General features: G+C 48.9%; 1 protein-coding gene across 1 annotated transcript in view; it reads left to right on the forward strand.

The window, feature by feature from the left end:
• rerea (arginine-glutamic acid dipeptide (RE) repeats a) overlaps window positions 1–16395 on the forward strand; it is a 387734-nt gene that overhangs the window by 7974 nt on the left and 363365 nt on the right.

Raw genomic sequence — 16395 nt, forward strand, 5'->3', positions numbered from 1 at the left:
GAGGGCTTCCCCTCTACTGTAGTGTAGTCTGGGACACTAGAAGGATGAGGAGGGCTTCCCCTCTACTGTAGTGCAGTCTGGGACACTAGAAGGATGAGGAGGGCTTCCCCTCTACTGTAGTGCAGTCTGGGACACTAGAATGATGAGGAGGGCTTCCCCTCTACTGTAGTGCAGTCTGGGATACTAGAAGGATGAGGAGGGCTTCCCCTCTACTGTAGTGCAGTCTGGGACACTAGAATGAGGGCTTCCCCTCTACTGTAGTGTAGTCTGGGACACTAGAATGATGAGGGCTTCCCCTCTACTGTAGTGCAGTCTGGGACACTAGAATGATGAGGAGGGCTTCCCCTCTACTGTAGTGCAGTCTGGGACACTAGAAGGATGAGGAGGGCTTCCCCTCTACTGTAGTGCAGTCTGGGACACTAGAATGAGGGCTTCCCCTCTACTGTAGTGCAGTCTGGGACACTAGAATGATGAGGAGGGCTTCCCCTCTACTGTAGTGTAGTCTGGGACACTAGAATGAGGGCTTCCCCTCTACTGTAGTGCAGTCTGGGACACTAGAAGGATGAGGAGGGCTTCCCCTCTACTGTAGTGCAGTCTGGGATACTAGAATGATGAGGAGGGCTTCCCCTCTACTGTAGTGTAGTCTGGGACACTAGAATGATGAGGAGGGCTTCCCCTCTACTGTAGTGCAGTCTGGGACACTAGAATGATGAGGAGGGCTTCCCCTCTACTGTAGTGCAGTCTGGGACACTAGAAGGATGAGGAGGGCTTCCCCTCTACTGTAGTGTAGTCTGGGACACTAGAATGATGAGGAGAGCTTCCCCTCTACTGTAGTGCAGTCTGGGATACTAGAATGATGAGGAGGGCTTCCCCTCTACTGTAGTGCAGTCTGGGACACTAGAATGAGGGCTTCCCCTCTACTGTAGTGTAGTCTGGGATACTAGAATGAGGGCTTCCCCTCTACTGTAGTGTAGTCTGGGACACTAGAATGAGGGCTTCCCCTCTACTGTAGTGCAGTCTGGGACACTAGAAGGATGAGGAGGGCTTCCCCTCTACTGTAGTGCAGTCTGGGACACTAGAAGGATGAGGAGGGCTTCCCCTCTACTGTAGTGCAGTCTGGGACACTAGAATGAGGGCTTCCCCTCTACTGTAGTGTAGTCTGGGACACTAGAATGATGAGGAGGGCTTCCCCTCTACTGTAGTGTAGTCTGGGACACTAGAATGATGAGGAGGGCTTCCCCTCTACTGTAGTGTAGTCTGGGACACTAGAAGGATGAGGAGGGCTTCCCCTCTACTGTAGTGCAGTCTGGGACACTAGAATGATGAGGAGGGCTTCCCCTCTACTGTAGTGCAGTCTGGGACACTAGAATGAGGGCTTCCCCTCTACTGTAGTGCAGTCTGGGACACTAGAATGATGAGGAGGGCTTCCCCTCTACTGTAGTGCAGTCTGGGACACTAGAAGGATGAGGAGGGCTTCCCCTCTACTGTAGTGCAGTCTGGGACACTAGAATGATGAGGAGGGCTTCCCCTCTACTGTAGTGCAGTCTGGGACACTAGAATGATGAGGAGGGCTTCCCCTCTACTGTAGTGCAGTCTGGGATACTAGAATGATGAGGAGGGCTTCCCCTCTACTGTAGTGCAGTCTGGGACACTAGAAGGATGAGGAGGGCTTCCCCTCTACTGTAGTGCAGTCTGGGACACTAGAATGATGAGGAGGGCTTCCCCTCTACTGTAGTGCAGTCTGGGACACTAGAAGGATGAGGAGGGCTTCCCCTCTACTGTAGTGCAGTCTGGGACACTAGAATGAGGGCTTCCCCTCTACTGTAGTGCAGTCTGGGACACTAGAATGATGAGGAGGGCTTCCCCTCTACTGTAGTGCAGTCTGGGATACTAGAATGATGAGGAGGGCTTCCCCTCTACTGTAGTGCAGTCTGGGACACTAGAATGAGGGCTTCCCCTCTACTGTAGTGCAGTCTGGGATACTATAATGATGAGGAGGGCTTCCCCTCTACTGTAGTGCAGTCTGGGACACTAGAATGAGGGCTTCCCCTCTACTGTAGTGCAGTCTGGGACACTAGAATGATGAGGAGGGCTTCCCCTCTACTGTAGTGCAGTCTGGGACACTAGAAGGATGAGGAGGGCTTCCCCTCTACTGTAGTGCAGTCTGGGACACTAGAATGATGAGGAGGGCTTCCCCTCTACTGTAGTGCAGTCTGGGACACTAGAATGATGAGGAGGGCTTCCCCTCTACTGTAGTGCAGTCTGGGACACTAGAATGATGAGGAGGGCTTCCCCTCTACTGTAGTGCAGTCTGGGATACTAGAAGGATGAGGAGGGCTTCCCCTCTACTGTAGTGCAGTCTGGGACACTAGAATGAGGGCTTCCCCTCTACTGTAGTGTAGTCTGGGACACTAGAATGATGAGGAGGGCTTCCCCTCTACTGTAGTGCAGTCTGGGACACTAGAATGATGAGGAGGGCTTCCCCTCTACTGTAGTGCAGTCTGGGACACTAGAAGGATGAGGAGGGCTTCCCCTCTACTGTAGTGCAGTCTGGGACACTAGAATGAGGGCTTCCCCTCTACTGTAGTGCAGTCTGGGACACTAGAATGATGAGGAGGGCTTCCCCTCTACTGTAGTGCAGTCTGGGACACTAGAATGAGAGGGCTTCCCCTCTACTGTAGTGCAGTCTGGGACACTAGAATGATGAGGAGGGCTTCCCCTCTACTGTAGTGCAGTCTGGGACACTAGAATGATGAGGAGGGCTTCCCCTCTACTGTAGTGTAGTCTGGGACACTAGAATGATGAGGAGGGCTTCCCCTCTACTGTAGTGCAGTCTGGGACACTAGAATGATGAGGAGGGCTTCCCCTCTACTGTAGTGCAGTCTGGGACACTAGAATGATGAGGAGGGCTTCCCCTCTACTGTAGTGCAGTCTGGGACACTAGAATGATGAGGAGGGCTTCCCCTCTACTGTAGTGCAGTCTGGGACACTAGAATGATGGAGGGCTTCCCCTCTACTGTAGTGCAGTCTGGGACACTAGAATGAGGGGCTTCCCCTCTACTGTAGTGTAGTCTGGGACACTAGAATGATGAGGAGGGCTTCCCCTCTACTGTAGTGTAGTCTGGGACACTAGAAGGTGAGGAGGGCTTCCCCTCTACTGTAGTGCAGTCTGGGACACTAGAATGATGAGGAGGGCTTCCCCTCTACTGTAGTGCAGTCTGGGACACTAGAATGAGGGCTTCCCCTCTACTGTAGTGCAGTCTGGGACACTAGAATGATGAGGAGGGCTTCCCCTCTACTGTAGTGCAGTCTGGGACACTAGAAGGATGAGGAGGGCTTCCCCTCTACTGTAGTGTAGTCTGGGACACTAGAATGATGAGGAGGGCTTCCCCTCTACTGTAGTGCAGTCTGGGACACTAGAATGATGAGGAGGGCTTCCCCTCTACTGTAGTGCAGTCTGGGACACTAGAAGGATGAGGAGGGCTTCCCCTCTACTGTAGTGCAGTCTGGGACACTAGAAGGATGAGGAGGGCTTCCCCTCTACTGTAGTGCAGTCTGGGACACTAGAATGATGAGGAGGGCTTCCCCTCTACTGTAGTGCAGTCTGGGACACTAGAATGATGAGGAGGGCTTCCCCTCTACTGTAGTGCAGTCTGGGACACTAGAAGGATGAGGAGGGCTTCCCCTCTACTGTAGTGCAGTCTGGGACACTAGAATGATGAGGAGGGCTTCCCCTCTACTGTAGTGTAGTCTGGGACACTAGAATGAGGAGCTTCCCCTCTACTGTAGTGCAGTCTGGGACACTAGAATGAGGGCTTCCCCTCTACTGTAGTGCAGTCTGGGACACTAGAATGGAGGGCTTCCCCTCTACTGTAGTGCAGTCTGGGACACTAGAATGATGAGGAGGGCTTCCCCTCTACTGTAGTGTAGTCTGGGACACTAGAATGAGGGCTTCCCCTCTACTGTAGTGCAGTCTGGGACACTAGAATGATGGGCTTCCCCTCTACTGTAGTGCAGTCTGGGACACTAGAATGATGAGGAGGGCTTCCCCTCTACTGTAGTGTAGTCTGGGACACTAGAATGATGAGGAGGGCTTCCCCTCTACTGTAGTGCAGTCTGGGACACTAGAATGATGAGGAGGGCTTCCCCTCTACTGTAGTGCAGTCTGGGACACTAGAATGATGAGGAGGGCTTCCCCTCTACTGTAGTGCAGTCTGGGACACTAGAAGGATGAGGAGGGCTTCCCCTCTACTGTAGTGCAGTCTGGGACACTAGAATGATGAGGAGGGCTTCCCCTCTACTGTAGTGCAGTCTGGGACACTAGAATGATGAGGAGGGCTTCCCCTCTACTGTAGTGCAGTCTGGGACACTAGAAGGATGAGGAGGGCTTCCCCTCTACTGTAGTGCAGTCTGGGACACTAGAATGATGAGGAGGGCTTCCCCTCTACTGTAGTGCAGTCTGGGACACTAGAAGGATGAGGAGAGGAAAAACAGAACAACACAATAGGATCTGAGTGAACTATTTTACTAGGAAACATCGTTGCTACTAGTGCCACTGCCAGCAGCAGAATTCTCAGAGTAAAGATCTTTATGTTAAACACCGCTCTGTCAAGCCTTTGACTGTGTGGTAGCCAGCCCTTTCATTACCCGTGGAAGATGGGGGAGAAGTGAGTTTCTTTGAACTCTTCCCTATATAGTGCACTAGTTTCGACCAGAGCCCTCGTGCACTAGTTTCGACCAGAGCCCTCGTGCACTAGTTTCGACCAGAGCCCTCGTGCACTAGTTTCGACCAGAGCCCTCGTGCAGTACACAGGGAATAGGGTGCCAGTAGGGCCACATGCTGTGCAGCTCTGTGGATAATGGAGGTCAGGTTAAGTCATTATTGACTTATTGGCACAGACACACACCGATCTCTCTCTCTCACACACACATCTCTCTCTCTCTCTCTCTCTTCTCTTCTCTTATCAGACACACACTCTCTCTCATCATCTTACACACACCAAATATCTCTCACTCACCGATCTCTCTCACCACACTCTCTCACACACACTCTCTCTCTCTCACTCTCACACACACACACACTCTCTCTCTCTCACACACCCTCTCTCACACACACCTCTCTCACTCTCTCTCTCACACACCTCACTCACTCTCTCTCTCTCTCACTCACTCACTCTCTCACTCACTCACTCACTCACTCACTCACATCACTCACTCACTCACTCACTCACTCACTCACACACACACACAGAGATCTCTTACACATGATTCATGGTCGAATTGCTGCAAAGAAACCACTACTAAAGGACACCAATAAGAAGAAGAGACTTGTTTGGGACAAGAAACTTGAGCAATGGACTTTAGACCGGTGGAAACCTGTCCTTTGGTCCAGATTTGAGAGTTTTGGTTCCATCCGCCATGTCTTTGTGAAATGCAGAGTAGGTGGACGGATGTTCTCCGCATGTGTGGTTCCCACCGTGAAGCATGGAGGAGTACTTTGCTGGTGACACTGTCAGTGATTTATTTAGAATTCAAGGCACACTTAACCAGCTTGGCTACCACAGCATTCTGCAGCGATACGCCATCCCATCTGGCTTGGGCTTAGTGGGACTATCGTTTGTTTTTCAACAGGACAATGACCCAAAACACACCTCCAGGCTGTGTAAGGGCTATTTGACCAAGAAGGAGAGTGATGGAGTGCTGCATCAGATGACCTGGACTCCACAATCCCCTGACCTCAACCCAATTTGAGATGGTTTGGGATGAGTTGGACTGCAGAGTGAAGGAAAAGCAGCCAACAAGTGCTCAGCATATGTGGGAACTCCTTCAAGACTGTTGGAAAAGCATTCCAGGTGAAGCTGGTTGAGAGAATGCCAAGAGTGTGCAAAGCTGTCATCAAGGCAAAGGGTGGCTACACTTTTTTTGGTGAATACATGATTCCATATGTGTTATTTAATAGTTTGTCTTCAATATTATTGTACAATGTAAAAATAAAGAATAACCCTTGAATGAGTAGGTGTGTCCAAACTTTTGACTGGTAGTGGATGTAAATGGGGTTAGTAAAAGCACAGCAGCGCTATCTAAAGCATCAATTTGTAATACATCTGTCTCCTCAAGCTGTTGATGTGCAGGCAGCAATACTCGACTCAGTAAAGAGGATCACACCGCATCCACTCTGACTAGAAAAACCTGTTGGCTCGACAGATAGCTAGGCATATCACTATCCTATCACCGAATGAAATGGAGTGCACTTAAAGCACTGTAACGTTTAGGTTTAGCAGGAGTCTGTTTGACCAGGGACACTTTATATTAAAGCACTGTAACGTTTAGGTTTAGCAGGAGTCTGTTTGACCAGGGACACTTTATATTAAAGCACTGTAACGTTTAGGTTTAGCAGGAGTCTGTTTGACCAGGGACACTTTATATTAAAGCACTGTAACGTTTAGGTTTAGCAGGAGTCTGTTTGACCAGGGACACTTTATATTAAAGCACTGTAACGTTTAGGTTTAGCAGGAGTCTGTTTGACCAGGGACACTTTATATTAAAGCACTGTAACGTTTAGGTTTAGCAGGAGTCTGTTTGACCAGGGACACTTTATATTAAAGCACTGTAACGTTTAGGTTTAGCAGGAGTCTGTTATATTAGTCGGTGATGTTGTCTTTACATATAAAGTAATTTATCCATTAGATATCCTCTTAATCCCCGTTTTATACCTGCATGAAAAAAGCTGGTCAAATGATAAGGATCCAAACTAATACATAGGGTTGACTAGCACTAGAACGAGAGGAGAAACGCTGGTCAAATGATAAGGATCCAAACTAATACATAGGGTTGACTAGCACTAGAACGAGAGGAGAAACGCTGGTCAAATGATAAGGATCCAAACTAATACATAGGGTTGACTAGCACTAGAACGAGAGGAGAAACGGCCCGTTCACATTAAAATCCCCATGATTATCATATATAAATGACGCTGATATTGGTTTTAATACGCCAGTCGATTTTATTTTTCCAAGAGGAAATTCAGAATGCAGTGTGCTGGGCTTTATCGAGGCTACGTAGCTAGTTCCAAAGAAATAGAATTGGGCTTTCCACAATCTATTAATTCTATTTCTGACTAGTTTTAGAAAGCACAGCTTTATTATGAAAGCTATGTCGCTATAGCCTGGTAAATTTGTGAGAGAGGAATTCAGTCTGGTTTAACCAGGCTAATCTAGCTAGCTCCATAGAAATTAGGCTGCTAATTGGGCTTTCCCTGATCTAGTCATTCTATTTCTATGAATGACTCAGTAGCTCCTAACCACCAAGGTCGTTTTCTACATGCAGTAGGCTAATTCTACACTGAGTCTACAAAACATTATGAACACATTGTTGACACTCAAACCGGTGCGCCTGGCACCTACTACCATACCCTGTTCAAAGACACTTAAATCTTTTATCTTGGCCATCCACCCTCTGAATGACACACATACAAGATCCATGTCTCAATGCTTAAAAATCCTCCTTTATCCTGTCTCCTCCCCTTCGTCTACACTGATTTGAAGTGGATTTAACAGGTGACAACAATAAGGGATCATATCTTCCACCTGGATTCACCTGGTCAGTCTGTCATGGTAAGAGCAGGTGTTATGGCAACAGTTTAGTGTTTTGCTCCACAACAGACTGTAAGGAACACCAGAGATTTCCCACTCTGCTAGCAACCATATGGGCCACACTAATTATGCTTTTCACCAACCATTCTCACTGATCCCACCAGGGATTTGGTTAAGTGCTGTTAGTTGTATAGCTGTAATGTCACCACCAGCACCGGGCTAGCTATACACACACACACACACACACACACACACACACACACTAACCACTAGCTGCTCTGCTCATGGAAAACATAATGCTGCCAGAAGAGAAGACAGTCCAAGTCAACACAGTTATTGATTTGAGGGAAATGAAAGCAGAGCTTTAAGCAGTTGAATCTGGTGCCTCTGAGATGTTTATATGACATATTATTACACCGTGGATGTGTGAATCAATCGCTAACTAATCACACGTCTTTTCACTAGTTAGCTACATCATGGCCGTTGTCTATTAGCTTACTCTGTGATTCTTCATTTGAACCAGAATAGGGATATTTTGTTTTTATCCTTGTATAATTCTTATCATTGAAGCCTACACCGAGAAGCCATATTTTAAGATGTTCTTTAAATTAAAGAACCTTATTTAATTCCATCTGTTCTGTGGTGCGACCGAATGGAACCCTATTCCCTATGTAGTGCACTACTTTTGACCAGGGCTCAGGTCGAAAGTAGTGCACTTTATAGCGAAATAATAGGCTTCCATTTGGGACACGACATACGTTCGATCAAGGTTTTTAATTAGAAAAGCCGACGTGACATCCATGATGCTCGCTGTTACCTCCTGGGCAGAGATCTCTAGTAAATGGTTTGAAGTGCTACGTGTGACTAAGCTTAAGTGCCTCTCTGTGTGGGTCTGTCTCTGTCTGTCTGTCTGTCTCTGTGTCTGTCTGTCTGTGTGGGTCTGTCTCTGTCTGTCTCTCTGTGTGGGTCTGTCTGTCTGTGTGGGTCTGTCTCTGTGTGGGTCTGTCTGTTTGTCGGTCTCTCTGTGTGTTTCTAATGCTTCTTTAGTGGTGTGGAATCATTTACTAAGACTTAACGTCTGTGTGTCTCTGTCTGCCTGTCTGTCTGTCTGCCTGTCTCTGTCTGCCTGTCTGTGTCTCTGTCTGCCTGTCTGTGTCTCTGTCTGCCTGTCTGTGTCTCTGTCTGCCTGTCTGTGTCTCTGTCTGCCTGTGTGTCCCTGTCTGCCTGTGTGTCCCTGTCTGCCTGTGTGTCCCTGTCTGCCTGTGTGTCCCTGTCTGCCTGTGTGTCCCTGTCTGCCTGTGTGTCCCTGTCTGCCTGTGTGTCTCTGTCTGCCTGTGTGTCTCTGTCTGCCTGTGTGTCTCTGTCTGCCTGTCTGTGTCTCTGTCTGCCTGTCTGTGTCTCTGTCTGCCTGTCTGTCTCTGTCTGCCTGTGTGTCTCTGTCTGCCTGTGTGTCTCTGTCTGCCTGTGTGTCCCTGTCTGCCTGTGTGTCCCTGTCTGCCTGTGTGTCCCTGTCTGCCTGTGTGTCTCTGTCTGCCTGTGTGTCCCTGTCTGCCTGTGTGTCCCTGTCTGCCTGTGTGTCCCTGTCTGCCTGTGTGTCCCTGTCTGCCTGTGTGTCCCTGTCTGCCTGTGTGTCCCTGTCTGCCTGTGTGTCCCTGTCTGCCTGTGTGTCCCTGTCTGCCTGTGTGTCCCTGTCTGCCTGTGTGTCCCTGTCTGCCTGTGTGTCCCTGTCTGCCTGTCTGTGTCTCTGTCTGCCTGTGTGTCTCTGTCTGCCTGTCTGTCTGTCTGCCTGTCTGTGTCTCTGTCTGTCTGTGTGTCTCTGTCTGCATGTGTGTCCCTGTCTGCCTGTGTGTCTCTGTCTGTCTGCCTGTGTGTCTCTGTCTGTCTGCCTGTGTGTCTCTGTCTGCCTGTGTGTCTGTCTGTCTGCCTGTGTGTCTGTCTGTCTGTCTGTGTGTCTGTCTGTCTGCCTGTGTGTCTCTGTCTGCCTGTGTGTCTCTGTCTGCCTGTGTGTCTCTGTCTGCCTGTGTGTCTCTGTCTGCCTGTGTGTCTCTGTCTGCCTGTCTGTCTGCCTGTGTGTCTCTGTCTGCCTGTGTGTCTCTGCCTGTCTGCCTGTCTGTCTGTCTGTCTGCCTGTGTGTCTCTGTCTGTCTGTGTGTCTCTGTCTGTCTGTCTGTGTGTCTCTGTCTGCCTGTCTGTCTGTCTCTGTCTGTCTGTGTGTCTCTGTCTGCCTGTCTGTCTGTCTCTGTCTGCCTGTGTGTCTCTGCCTGTCTGTCTGTCTGCCTGTCTGTCTGTCTGCCTGTCTGTCTGTCTGTCTGTGTGTCTCTGTCTGCCTGCCTGTCTGATGGTTTGGCTGTTTCTAATGCTCCTTTAGTGGTGCGTAATCATTTACGAAAGCTTAACGTGTCTGTGCGCATGCCTGCATTTTATCTAACGCTTCTGAGTCATTCCATGTCATTTCAGCAAGCCATGACACCCACCATCTGATTGTTCTGAAATAGTTTCAGTTATTAGAAACAGATATAATTGGGTGGCAGGTAGCCTAGTGGTTAGAGCGTTGGGCCAGTAACCGAAAGGTTGCTGGATCGAATCCCCGAGCTGACAAGGTAAAAATCTGTCGTTCTGTCCCTGAACAAGGCAGTTAACCCACTGTTCCTAGGCCGTCATTGTAAATAAGAATTTGTTCTTAACTGAAGGTTAAATAAAAAATATATTTTTTTTAAGATTCGCTTTCCTGCAACATTTATTTTGTTGAAATGTAATTTGATCTCTAAGAAATGAAGCCTATTAATTGCACCTAAATTGGCTTTTAAAAAAAAATATATGTTTAGGTTTCACATTATTCAATAAATATAGTACCCAACATCTGATTTGAACCAAACTTATTCCTACCATTGAATAAGACTCAGGGAATTAAATAAAATGATCAAAAGCCACCCACGGACACCCTCCACACCCCATGCCAATCCCACCCCAACAACCAGTGTCAGTTCTCTGTCTGACCAGTAGTATGGAGCTGCGGCTCGGGAGTATTCATGTGGTGGTATTAGTAGTAGGAAAAGCAGCATCTAGTGGGAAAAACCTGGTACTTTCACAATGATTTCTGGTAAATAATGCAAGTGACTTCAATGGCTAATTTCTCTGAACAAGGGGAAGAAAACATCACCAGATCCACAGGGAATACATTACATAGTATGGAGAAGCAATACTCCAAGCCACAGCTCCATACTACTAGTCAGACTGATACTGTATACTGGTTGTTGGCTTGGTGTGGGGGGGTTCGGGGGTTGGCTTGTTAATAATTGTATTGGATTCCTCATGTCTTACATTGTTAGGAAGAATTATGGTCCAAATTGGATGTTCGATACTATAATTATTGACAATTATATTAATCGAATAAATTTAAAATGGCCAATTTCGTTGCAATCAATAAGTTTAATTTCTCAGAGATCTAAATATATTTCAACCAAATGTTAAAGGAATTATAATCATATCAATTTCTAACTACAGAAACAATTTCAACACAATCCTCTTGTGCTTTCTGAGTTGGAACAATCCTTTTTAAACACTACACAATCAAAATGGGCACGTCTAGCTCTGCCAGTGCCTCGCTGCAAAACAAAGGAGGTTTGTTATCGAAAAGAAAAGAGCCTCTTTGTGTTCTGGCTAACAGTTTTCTTGTAAGATTGAAATTTCTGTTTGCTGCGTGACTGTTAATCAGCAGGATCTGGCGTTTAATAATGCAGAGAGAGAGAGGGAGGGATGAAGAGAGAGGAGGAGGGAGTGAATGGCGGAGAGGAGAATCCTCTTCTCTCCTCCATTCAATCAACCCTTTATTCCTAAGTTCCTGTCTCTCTCTCCTCTCTCTACCTCTGCTCTCTCCCTCTCCTCTCTTTACCCTGTCTCTCTACTCTCTCTTTCCTCTCCCCCTCTCTCGGTTTCTCCCCCTCGCTCCAAAATGAAGCAGCAGAAACGCTAATTAACAGATGGAGAGAGGGAGGATGAGAACGGAGTCTGACTACAGCAACGTTGCTGGCTGCCCCCTCACCAGGCTACACCACACTGCTCTAAAGAAGACACTGTAGCTACGCTAGCCTGCTGACGCTGTAGCTACGCTAGCCTGCTGACGCTGTAGCTACGCTAGCCTGCTGACGCTGTAGCTACGCTATCCTGCTGACGCTGTAGCTACGCTAGCCTGCTGACGCTGTAGCTACGCTAGCGCTGCTGACGCTGTAGCTACGCTAGCCTGCCGACGCTGTAGCTACGCTAGCCTGCCGACGCTGTAGCTACGCTAGCCTGCCGACGCTGTAGCTACGCTAGCCTGCTGTAGCTACGCTAGCCTGCTGTAGCTACGCTAGCCTGCCGACGCTGTAGCTACGCTAGCCTGCCGACGCTGTAGCTACGCTAGCCTGCCGACGCTGTAGCTACGCTAGCCTGCCGACGCTGGTGCCTTTTCCTTTTTCCTTCCCCACCGCTGGCTTGCTTGCCTCAGGCTTTTTCTCAACCTCCTCCTCCCCTGGCTCTGTCCCTTCCTCCTCCTCCTCCCCTGGCTCTGTCCCTTCCTCCTCCTCCTCCCCTGGCTTCCTCCTCCTCCTCCCCTGGCTTCCTCCTCCTCCCCTGGCTCTGTCCCTTCCTCCTCCTCTCCTGGCTCTGTCCCTTCCTCCTCCTCCCCTGGCTTCCTCCTCCTCCCCTGGCTTCCTCCTCCTCCCCTGGCTTCCTCCTCCCTGGCTTCCTCCTCCTCCCCTGGCTTCCTCCTCCTCCCCTGGCTTCCTCCTCCTCCCCTGGCTTCCTCCTCCTCCCTGGCTTCCTCCTCCTCCCCTGGCTCTGTCCCTTCCTCCTCCTCCCCTGGCTCTTCCTCCTCCTCCCCTGGCTCTGTCCCTTCCTCCTCCTCCCCTGGCTCTTCCTCCTCCTCCCCTGGCTTCCTCCTCCTCCCCTGGCTTCCTCCTCCTCCCCTGGCTTCTTCTCTCCTCCTCCCCTGGCTTCCTCCTCCTCCCCTGGCTCTGTCCCTTCCTCCTCCTCCCCTGGCTTCCTCCTCCTCCCTGGCTTCCTCCTCCTCCCTGGCTTCCTCCTCCTCTCCTGGCTCTGTCCCTTCCTCCTCCTCCTCCTGGCTTCCTCCTCCTCCCCTGGCTTCCTCCTCCTCCCCTGGCTCTTCCTCCTCCTCCCCTGGCTTCCTCCTCCTCCCCTGGCTCCCCTTCCTCCTCCTCCTCCCTGGTCTTCCTCCTCCTCCTCCTCCCCTGGCTCTGTCCCTTCCTCCTCCTCCCCTGGCTTCCTCCTCCTCCCCTGGCTTCCTCCTCCTCCCCTGGCTTCCTCCTCCTCCCCTGGCTTCCTCCTCCTCCCCTGGCTCTGTCCCTTCCTCCTCCTCCCCTGGCTCTGTCCCTTCCTCCTCCTCCCCTGGCTTCCTCCTCCTCCCCTGGCTTCCTCCTCCTCCCCTGGCTTCCTCCTCCTCCCCTGGCTTCCTCCTCCTCCCCTGGCTCTGTCCCTTCCTCCTCCTCCCCTGGCTTCCTCCTCCTCCCCTGGCTTCCTCCTCCTCCCCTGGCTCTGTCCCTTCCTCCTCCTCCCCTGGCTTCCTCCTCCTCCCCTGGCTTCCTCCTCCTCCCCTGGCTTCCTCCTCCTCCCCTGGCTCTGTCCCTTCCTATCTATTGCTGATGTAAAGTTTTTCATCCAGCTAGTGTGTGTGCATGCGTACAGCAACAGACAGAGATTGTTGCGGTTTTGTGGTGGTTCTATTTTGAGTGTCCATAGATTACCCGTCTATGACTGAAACCTTTGAGACGCGTGTGTGTGACCAATCTGACTCCTGATCTGGTTGTCCTCTACTGCATCCAACCAGCTGATCTGTCTGTCCTCTACTGCAACCAACCAGCTGATCTGGCTGTCCTCTACTGCATCCAACCAGCTGATCTGGCTGTCCTCTACTGCAACCAACCAGCTGATCTGGCTGTCCTCTACTGCAACCAACCAGCTGATCTGGCTGTCCTCTACTGCAACCAACCAGCTGATCTGGCTGTCCTCTACTGCAACCAACCAGCTGATCTGGCTGTCCTCTACTGCAACCAACCAGCTGATCTGGCTGTCCTCTACTGCAACCAACCAGCTGATCTGGCTGTCCTCTACTGCAACCAACCAGCTGATCTGGCTGTCCTCTACTGCAACCAACCAGCTGATCTGGCTGTCCTCTACTGCAACCAACCAGCTGATCTGGCTGTCCTCTACTGCAACCAACCAGCTGATCCTTGTTGTGCTGTGAATGGCTGAGTTCCTCCAGAGATGGATAGAGTGAGGCGACAATGGAGGAAAGGAACAGTGGAGGTTGTGTACTCTATCATCTATCTATCTTTGTATTCTCCCATCATCTCCTCAGGTCCCCTGTCAAAAACTCTGAGTGGAGACCGAGGCACTCAAACAAACCAGAAAGAGAATCAACTCACGAACTGCTGGCTGGAACTGGAGTTACCAAGCCTTCTGCTTTGCCAATATTATTTTCTATAAATGATTAACAAAATAGGCCCTAAAATGGAGCCTTGTTGAACCCCTTTTTTGATGTCCAGGAAAGACTATATTTATGACCGTCCATGTTGAAAAATAGGCTAGTTGCTGAACCAATTACAGCCTTTTTCCTTCACCAATGCATTGTCTTCCGACAGATGGCGTCGTTTTAACCCGACGCGTTGCAATCAGTGCAGACGGGGTCGTCGCGCTATCTAACATTAGGCACCTGTGACCTATGTACAAAATGCTATTTGGAATGGAATGAGGGGTGGTTCCATCTGATTATAGATGGTCCCACTCCAACCACCAGGAAGCTCTCAGCCCTCTCTCCACTGGGGACAAGTGGAGGCTGCTAATGGCTTGATGAATCATTCTGTTTGTAAGCGCTGTGTAGTATTAGACTGTAAAATAGTCTACCGTGTATGTAATATAAAGGCTAATACGTATATTCTTACCTATAATACTGTGAAAATCACTCTTCAAGGCAGATTTGTGTGTGGATTTACAACATTGACTAGTAATCCATCAGGCCCACTGGCTGTGCTGTATATTCTCATCATGGTTCTCACTGTGTCAGCTGTCAGAGCACAAACTACGTAGTCACCCTGCTGTGTGTGTGTGTGTGTGTGTGTGTGGCAGTAGTACTGGAGTAGCAAGGTGAAGTGGCGTCTCTGTTTATCTCTCCCCTCACAGCAGCTCACTGAGCTGACCTTGTCTCCTAGCAACACAACGCTGTAATGGAAGACAAATAATTCCTCTAACGCCATGCCCATACTGGATGCGTGGCGTGGGTCCGCGTGCGTGGGTCCGCAAATTGATATTGTCCCCCTTACACCAAACGCGATCACGACACGCAGGTTGAAATATCAAAACAAACTCTGAACCAATGACATTCAATTTGGGGACAGGTCGAAAAACATTAAACATTTATGGAAATTTAGCTAGCAGGCTTGCAGTTGCTAGCTAATTTGTCCAATTTAGCTAGTTTGCTATTTCTAGCTAATTTGTCCTGGGACTTAAACGTTGAGTTATTTGTATTTATTATGGATCCCCATTAGCTCTTCCTGCGGTCCAGCAAAATTAAGGCAGTTAATACAATTTTAAAAACATTACAATACATTCACAGATTTCACAACACACTGTGTGCCCTCAGGCCCCTACTCCACCACTACCACATATCTACATTACAAAGTCCGTGTGTACGTGTGTGTATAGTGCGTATGCTGTCGTGTGTGTGTGTGTGTGTGTGTGTGTGTGTGTGTGTGTGTGTGTGTGTGTGTGTGTGTGTGTGACTGTTTGTGTTGCTTCACAGTCCCCGCTGTTCCATAAAGTGTATCTGTTTTTTAAATCAAATTTTACTGCTTGCATCAATTACTTGATGTGGAATAGAGTTCCATGTAGTCATGGCTTTATGTAGTACTGTGCGCCTCCCATAGTCTGTTCTGGACTTGGGGACTGTGAAGAGACCACTGGTGTAGAGGTCGACCGATTAATCGGAATGGCCGATTTTTAATTAGGGCAATTTCGAGTTTTCATAACAATCGGAAATCGGTATTTTTATTTTTTTTACACCTTTTTTTACACATTTATTTAACTAGGCAAGTCAGTTAAGAACACATTCTTAATGCCTTGTTCAGGGGCAGAAGGACAGATTTGTACCTTGTCAGCTCGGGGATTCAATCTTGCAACCTTACGGTTAACTAGTCCAACGCTCTAACCACCTGCTTTACATTGCACTCCACGAGGAGCCTGCCTGTTACGCGAATGCAGTAAGAAGCCACGGTAAGTTGCTAGCTAGCATTAAACTTATAAAAAACAATCAATCAATCATAATCACTAGTTAACTACACATGGTTGATGATATTACTAGTTTATCTAGCCTGTCCTGCGTTGCATATAATCGATGCGGTGCGCATTCGCGAAAAAGGGCTGTCGTTGCTCCAACGTGTACCTTACCATAAATATCAATGTCTTTCTTAAAATCAATACACAAGTATATATTTTTAAACCTGCATATTTAGTTAATATTGCCTGCTAACATGAATTTCTTTTAACTAGGGAAAATGTGTCACTTCTCTTGCAACAGAGTCAGGGTATATGCAACAGTTTGGGCCGCCTGGCTCGTTGCGAACTAATTTTCCAGAATTTTACGTAATTATGACATAACATTGAAGGTTGTGCAATGTAACAGGAATATTTAGACTTAGGGATGCCACCCGTTAGATAAAATACGGAACGGTTCCGTATTTCACTGAAAGAAAAAACTTTTGTTTGTTAGATGATAGTTTCCGATTTCGACCATATTATTGACCTAAGGATTG

This window comes from Salmo salar, chromosome ssa15 (genome assembly GCF_905237065.1).
Source record: "Salmo salar chromosome ssa15, Ssal_v3.1, whole genome shotgun sequence".
NCBI lineage: Eukaryota > Metazoa > Chordata > Actinopteri > Salmoniformes > Salmonidae > Salmo > Salmo salar.